Below are 8,299 nucleotides of genomic sequence, written 5' to 3' on the forward strand. Positions count from 1 at the left end.
CTGGCTTTCTCAAGGACCAGGATGTGACACAAAAATCTGAGTTATGGAACTGAAAGTGAAAGTAGTCACAATGAATTTTTAATAAACCAAAATACAGTTTCAAAGCAAATTAATTCAAATTCAAAACTTTAAATTCAGTTTCAATTTAGTAAAATTCTTTTTCAAACCAATGCATTCAATTTCTAATCATACACATTCATATTCAATTTGAGCAATTCAAATTCACTTCCTGCTGGCACAAAATGTATCCCATAGCACTCATCTGAATTCATCATAACAAAAAAAAGCCCACAGTCCCTTTAAGACCATGAAACACAAACAAACAGCTGCACTGAGGCAGAAGACATCGTTTTAAGTGGCTGAGAGTGTGATTTAGCCCTCTGCTGCTGTTCAGCTGCTGTACGGACAGTTAAATCCTGTAAAGAGGAACGATTACAGAGAAATGAGCTGCAGAGGTGGAGGCTCAGAGGAGCTGCAGACTGGATGAGCAGCAGGACCTTAAAAAGCCAAAGACGGCACTAAGGTGACCATAAAGAGAACAACCAGAGCTGGTTCACAGGTCGTAAAGTGTTAAAGACAGAACTGACTGAAGGAAGTAAATGTGCGTCTCTTACCCAGCATGCCTTTGTTTGGCTCAGATAGACACATGTCCTTCTCTGCGCTGGGCAGGACGAAGCCCACCACAAAGATCTCCACGCCGTCCGCCATCAGGGCCAGTCCCAGGACAAAGTAGAGGGTCCACTGGAACTTGCCGTGGCCACACTCCTGCAGGATGGTCTCGTACTGCTGGGCCAGCTCCTCCTGGTCTTTCCTGCGCTCGGCCTCGTACGCCGACAGGTCCCTGAACTGCTGCGCCTCGGCCGCCGTCACCCCGTCCATTCCTCCGGCCTTACCCGAGTCGGCCCGCGGGATGCCCTGGTACTCCCCCTCGTAGATCTCGTCGTCCTCGTCGTGTCCCTCCGTGGAGTCGCTGTGGCCTTCGTCGTCGTTGGCCCGGCTGTCGTTCCGGTAATATCCACCATCCCCGCTCGGCACGCCCGCGTAATCCTCGTCATCGTCTTCCTCCTCGAAGCGCTTGTAGGAGCGTTTGGTGTACTCGTCCGTCATTTTGTCCACGCCGCGGCCCATCTTTTTGCCGACCTGCTTCTTGGCCACTTTGGCGATGTCCTTGGCGCCGCGGATGAAGTCTGAGCGGCCGTCTCGGTAGCGCCCGTCGTCGTCCATGGTGGAGGTTCAGAGGTGGTGCTGAGATGCTGCGGAGAACCGGAGGGATCAGTGCATGAGTTGGTCTGAGACCCGAGGATGTCAGCACCGTGGATGGCTTCCTGCGGCGCTGCACCGAGGCTGGAGCACGCCGACACCAAATCCTGAGGAAACACAAAGGAAGAGGGCGAGTTAGGAGGTTTCATTGCTCCGAACCAGGAACAAACAGTCAGACTGCAGATTCTTTAAATTAAATGTAGCCAGAGACAATGAGTCACAGTGAAAGGTACCAGTTGTTAAAAGTAAAACCATGAGCTCTTCGGCCTGATAAAAGGATTGGCTTCTGTACATTTCATTCAAAGACGTGGACGCAAGTGGAAATGCAACCCCAGGTTGATCAGAGAAATGATGTGGATGTCAGAGACAAGGAAACGATCTAAAACCATTCCAGCTGAAATCTCAGGTTTGTTGACAGGAAACAGGGCGGTACGGTAACGCAGTGGTTAGTGCTGCTTCACAGCAAGAAGGTCACAGGTTTGACTCCTGGTTTGTCTACATGTTCTCCTCCTGGGCAGGGGTGGTCCTAGCCCGTTTGGTGCCCTGAGTGAACATCTCCTCAGGTGCCCCCCAACCCCACCCCCAGAGCTGGACGTGCTCAGCTATAAAATATAAATTAGATTATTGTGCACCAACACAGACACTCAAAATCTCTTTGAAAATTAAAGTAAGGTCATTTTTGTTTGGAAGATTCATTCTTTGTTGTTTTGACATTAAATCTTATTGGAAAGTTTGTATATTTCTCTTTTAAATGTTGCCACATTTGTAAGGAACGTACATCTGTGGGATGAGCAGTGGAGCTGAGTGTGTGGGTTGCACACTTACGAATTTTGCCAAATCTTCCCTGTCAAACAGCTTAATTTACTGTTGTTCACACTTGTCTTGATCTTATGGTTCCTCAGGTGCTGCCAGTCAGGTGCCTGGTAAGATTTGTTGCCAAGAAGCATTGATGCAACAAAGAAACAATCTTCCAAACACTGTTTTTCTTACTTTTTGTGCTTAGTTCATGTAGAATGCAGACACACATATTAAGGCACATACATATATCATGAAGTTAAAAGCATAAAACAAAAGTTGCACCAATACAATATTTAGGAAAATCAGACAATCACCCAAATTTCACTGCTCAACTGTCAAAGAAGATTTGAGCCTTTTTTTGACAAAACATTTTACACTTTTGCACTTCAAGTAACACAAATAAACTCCACACCAACTGAACACTGAAAAATCTGTTTAATACTGTTATGGATTAATTATGTATATCTGTTCTACCCTGACACTGTCCAGTAATCATGTCTCATGATAACTAGTTTCGGCTGTTTTAATCTAAAGGCCCAGACTTAAAGACTCCAGCGATGCATGACCTCTTTTATTTTGATAAGGTGTTTCCRGGCTGACAGCCCTGTCATTGGTTAGGTGGTTACAGTTGGCGAACTGTGATTGGTTGTAAGCATGTCACAGGATGTTATATTATCGGCTGCTCTGCGCTGACGGGCAGCCACAACTTGACAGACTTCTCTGATTGACTTCTGCTCTGTTGTTGCTCAGATTAAATCATTTGACGACCATACACGCAGACTTTCTGTGCATTTATTCCAAAGTGTTTCAGCATTCTTGGTAAATCGTGCCACCACAATTTTTGGCGTTGTCTGAGGGCAGCTCCAAGGACTGGAGTTTTGCCCGCAGCGACCGACTTTTTCGGACGACCACTGGACAATGGGAAAAGAAGGCTTTTTTCTGAGAAAGCTGACTTGTCTTTCTCTGCTGACCGTGTCCAGGTTGTGGTCTGTCCTTACTTCGGGCGCTGTGGGTGACCTTTGGGACTGGAGCTGAGAAGAACCTGTCTGTGACAGAAACACGGTGAGCTAATATTTTCAGTAGCACCTTATGCAAAAAGCTACGGCTATTTTCGGCCCACCACACACTGAAATTCTAATTGTTAGACGCTCGTCTGGTCGCTTCTGCGGTTGTTGATTATTAATTAATTATTATTAATGAAATGCTATTTGTTTGGGATGAATGGTGGTTCAGTGAACAATTAGGTGCTGATCAGCAAGGGAGACATTAAATTAGAACTAGAATGATTGGGTCTACCCCCTGGGTTCGGGTGTGTGCGGCCTCCATTAGGGGGTGGGTACATGTCCTGGACCTGGGGGTATAGAGTGTGTATCGGGGGTATGAGTAGAATGTGGCGTCCTTGTATGTCTTTGACTGAGTGGGGGGTGAGGATGAGGGTGGGATGGTGCGATTGTGTATGTTTGGGTATTTGTCAGGCTGCGGTCTGGGCTGCCCCTACTGCTGGTTTATCAGGGGGCCCGCTGCTACTCTGTCCCCCGGTGGGGTGTGCGGCTGGCCGCCGGCATGCTGGGGGTTCCCGGGGTCTGGGGCTGGGCGCTGGGGTGTGTGCCGGCCTGGCCTGGTGACTGCCTGTTGGGGCTCGGGGCCTCTGGGCCTGCCGGGCTTTGGCCTGGAGGGGGTGTGCCCTGGGGGCCCGGACATCTGTGCCCTTTCCTGGATCTGCTTTGGTATGGCGGGTGCTGGTGGGGCCCATGAGTTTGTCGCTGCTAGCCCTGGGGGCTGTGCGTGTGGTCGCTGGGGGGACTCTCCCAGTTCTCCCCTATGGTCTGATCTGGGGGGTGGGTGGGCGGATCTTCCCGTGCGGGTGCCCCTTGGGGCTCTGCGTTCGGGATCCCTCTCGGGCCCTTGGGCTCTGGTCTTCCCTATGTCTGCCTCGTGTCTTGGGGGTTGGGTCTCGGTCCTCCACAGTCACTATTAAATATTCCACTGGAGAAATCTTGTATACACACGCATGTTCACAACTGCTCACAGACAGGTGTTCTGATCCGGGGGGTTCTGACAGGTCACTGAGTGTGTATATATGTCTGTGTGTATATACGGACAATATTTATGAATGTAGGCATGTATGGGCTGTATGTATATCTTTATATACAGTATGTATGGGTATGTGTATATTTTTATATATGCCCTCTATGTATTTATCCATTTATTTTTCAGGTGAGCGGACAGATATTGGGTGTGTGATCCTGTGTTTTGTTGGTGTAGATTTAATATAATCCTAATCGCTATTTCAGTCTTTCTATCTTTCTAATTACTTCTCTCTCTGTTTTTCTCTCTCTCTATTTTCTCTTCACAAAAAACATAATGGTGTGGAGAGGATGGCTATAGGGGGAGAAGGGAGGCCATCCAAAAAAAATAAAAAATAAAACATAAAATAAATAAAAAACAAAAAATAAAAAAGGGAGACATTAAAAGATCTGCCTTTTATGGACTTAAAAAAACTCCACAGACTCCTAGAGATGTTGGTGATGTGTGTCAATAAAAAAAACATTTGGAAAACAATTAAGAGCTAATGACGCCCTTGACGAGATGCTGCCCTGGGCAATTGCCCACTTTGCCCTTATCAGAAACCACGACTGCTCGCGGGCTTTCTCCCCACAGAACACAAACATGCATGTTAGCTTAGTTAGCTTAGCTTAGTTGTTTGTCTCTATGTGTCCCTGTGATGGATTTAAAATTAAAAAAAATCTTCCATCGACTAAAATCCAGACATCTGCTCAGCATAATGTTTCTCCTTGATGAGAAATTGTTCACTGATCATCAACAATAACAGCCCGTCTCTGGAGCGAGCACTCGGAGCAGAAGAAACGTCTCCCTGGAGAGGAACTCTCAGGAGGACGGCTGCAGACGTGCAAAACTCAAGTGGTTTGAGCAGATTTAACAGAAACTGTTCAAACAACACGACTGAGAGGAAGCTTCTTCTGCAGCTTTCTCTCCACACGTCTCGTCCATCATCAACTCCAGGAGTTAAAGGTAAATAAACTAATATATTTCAAACCCTTTGACACGCCGAGCTGCTCTGAAAGCGGATGAGCTGTGGTGGGCGTTGGGAACAATGGGTGTCCACGTGGGCCCGACTGGTCCAGCTCATCGTTAGTGTTTGTTTAAGTAACAGACAATGCATGATGTTTGTTTTAGCAGGTAAAGCTAAAAGCTCAGGTTCCTCAGCTGCACAGAGCTGCAGCTGCACACCGCAGAATTATTAAAACCATAAAACGACAAGCAGAAAACAGAAGAAATAACTTAAGAAATGTTATAAAACAGCTGAAACAAACACGATCTGAAGAGCTGTCAGTAATTACCAGGTATCAATCATCTTTTAAAGGGTTGGTTTATGACATCAAAGTTGAAGCTAAACAGGAGAGAGAAACTAAAAGTTTTATAAAGACGTGTGAACTTTTGTTTCCTCTGACAGGATGAAGCAGAGATCACCTCCTCATGTTGATCCACTCTGAATTATAAATACTTCAGTGTGCAGACATGCTGCACAGCTGGAGCTACGCTCTCAAATATATACTGTAATCATTTCTAATCACATCAAATTTATTTATCGTATTACAGTAATACACAGTAATACACAGTAATAAACAATAATAAACAGTAATACACAGTAATACACAGTAATACATAGTTAAACTTGCAATGAAACACTTTCTGTGACAGATCTGCACACAGGGGCTAATTAAATTAGTTAAATTTAAAACAACACAATAATTGAAATGCAAAATGTGCAAAATTATAAAAGAAAAAACACAAACACACTGTTAAACTTGTTTAAACCTTAAACCAATATTTATTCTGGACAGTTTTATTCCTCTCTGTCTCTTTCCTTGTTGTTCAGCAGCAGATTCACTTTTATACTTTCTTGTCTGATTCACTGTATTTATTTACAGCCTGCAGCCTTCCTATAGGTCAGTCATCAAGCTTTATGTGCTTTTTCACTGATTCAGCTGAGGCTTTGCTTCACACTGAGTATAAAGTATCAATAAATGTCACCTGGGAAGCAGGTAGAAATAATGCAGGACTTTGACAAATATTGAGTTTTTAACACAGGCACTGGAAAAACTGTCTAACCAAGTATTTTTCATTTTATATCCAGACAAAATGTTTTTTTAAAGCAGACATTCACATTCACACAAGACGAGACCAGTGGTTGCTCTGCACGGTTGAGCCCCCCCACTGGGCCGGGGTCGGATTGGGTGGTTTCAGAAGGTCAGAGCCCCACCATTCTGAAGCCAATTACAGGCGCCCCCTAGTGGGACTCGAACCTGTGCCAACGAGAGGCCAGAATTTGGAACGACGTGTCTTAGCTTTGATCTCCACCTGTGCTGACGACAGAATGTTTGTTTGATCTTGTTTTAAGTAGAATAAGATCAGAATGTAAGATTATTTAGCCTTGTTACCCTGGACATTTTCTTTATTTCAAGAAAGTGCAACTGTTCTTTTTCCATTGGAAGATTATTTTCACTTCATCTAAAGAATATGAGACATACAGACTTGAAGAAGAGTTGCACTTGGTAAGATTCTTGAAATAAAGAAAAGGATAAATCTTACATTCTGCTTTTATTCTACTCAAAACAAGATAAAATTATTTTTGTCTGGATAAAAGGTTAAACATACTTGGTTGGATGGTTTTTTCAGAAGCAGACTGAACAGCAAAGATTGTCATAAACACACTGGTACATCCTGAGCACATAAATGTATTTTTTTCTCATAGTTGTAGGGGTAATACACAGGTAAATATTTTACTCCACTATGAACTTGTCCTTTCTCCTCGGAGCAGTGCTCCTCGTTATAATTTGCGAAGCAAAGACTTGTTGTGGAGCTAAACAGTTTAAATCAAGGTTCTGACATCTCGAATGAAGTGAGACCTGATCGTTTGGTTTAAGGATTGTTGTTGAAAGATTTTATTACATAATCTAGTTTCTTTTCTTCTGAGCAGAGACGACACCAGAGGAAGAGGAGGAGAAACAAGCAGACCGAACACAGGAAGGAGAACCCTGAGGAGGATGTTTGGTTTTAGGAGAGGATGATGTTCAGATGATGTCATGCTGTTTGATCTTGGTTCAGTCCTGATCCATTCAGCTCTCAGAACCAAAAACAAATCAAAACTCAAACAGTCAGAAATGTTTGAAAACATGAGCAGTGACTTGTTTTCTCTCTCAGCTTCAGCTTCATCAGTTTGGTGTCGTTATCATTGATGACAGAGCTTTATGTCAGTTTGTTGTTGGACTGATAGATTTATTAGATCTGAAGAAAAGCCGACAGATTAACAGAAAATCAGGAAACCTTGACAGAAAACCATATTTAACGATGAGTTTTCAGGCCCTGATGTGGAGAAGGTCACATTTCTCTGAGTTTAACCCTTGTTTCAGTTCTCCTGCCTCTGAGAATGTGTTTCAGCAGCAGATGGAGAAACGTTCAGCAGCTGCTGAGAGTCCAGTCGAAGCAGCTCAGAATAGACTTCTGTCTCCTCCTCATCAGGTTTTGGCCCACGCTGACAGAAACAGGACCTCTTTACCGTCAAAGAGCCATTTCACAGGATGCAGCAGTTGGCAGGAGRAAGACGAGCGGCTCCGGGCTCAGAGGAGATCGATGACGAAGAAACAAAGTTAAATTACATCAACTGAATAAAGTGCCTGAAATAAAACCTCATCACAGCTCTTTTATCTTCTAAACGTACAATCTGATGTTTTAATCACTGAACTACACGATTATCTGTTTTTACTAACAGGACAATAATATTAAAAACTGATTTATCTCAAACKGACCCAGTGTGTGGTGAAGAACCACAGAGACTAAAAGTCCAAGAAACAAAAACTAAATAATCTTAATGTTTTACAACTTTCATAAATGATTAAATGTTTAAAAGTTTTCAACATTTTAGAAAATATTAATTTTAATAACTGAGTCTCTTCAGTCTCTGAATCTATAAATATTTTTGTAAATAAATAATTTATTTATATTATCTGTCACCTGTTTGTCCATCTGTTGTTTTTTATCTGTTTAAAGTCCTGCTGTCCCTCTGGTCCTGGTYCTGGTTCTGGTTCTGGTTCTGCTTGGATTTGCTTTTATTTAACGGTTTTTATATTTTTATTCCCATGTAGCTCGTACAGTTTTATTAAAACATTTGTTTTTTATGCCTGTGTGTGTGTGTGTGTGTGTGTGTGTGTGTGTGTGT

At 43.5% G+C, this 8,299-nt stretch overlaps 1 pseudogene; it reads right to left on the bottom strand.

Moving 5' to 3' along the window:
• Positions 1-614: 614 nt before the first annotated feature.
• LOC106536249 (synaptic vesicle glycoprotein 2A pseudogene) overlaps positions 615-8,299 on the bottom strand; it is a 9,546-nt pseudogene continuing 1,861 nt past the window's right edge.

This window comes from Austrofundulus limnaeus, unplaced genomic scaffold, assembly GCF_001266775.1.
Source record: "Austrofundulus limnaeus strain Quisiro unplaced genomic scaffold, Austrofundulus_limnaeus-1.0 Scaffold1744, whole genome shotgun sequence".
Lineage (NCBI taxonomy): Eukaryota > Metazoa > Chordata > Actinopteri > Cyprinodontiformes > Rivulidae > Austrofundulus > Austrofundulus limnaeus.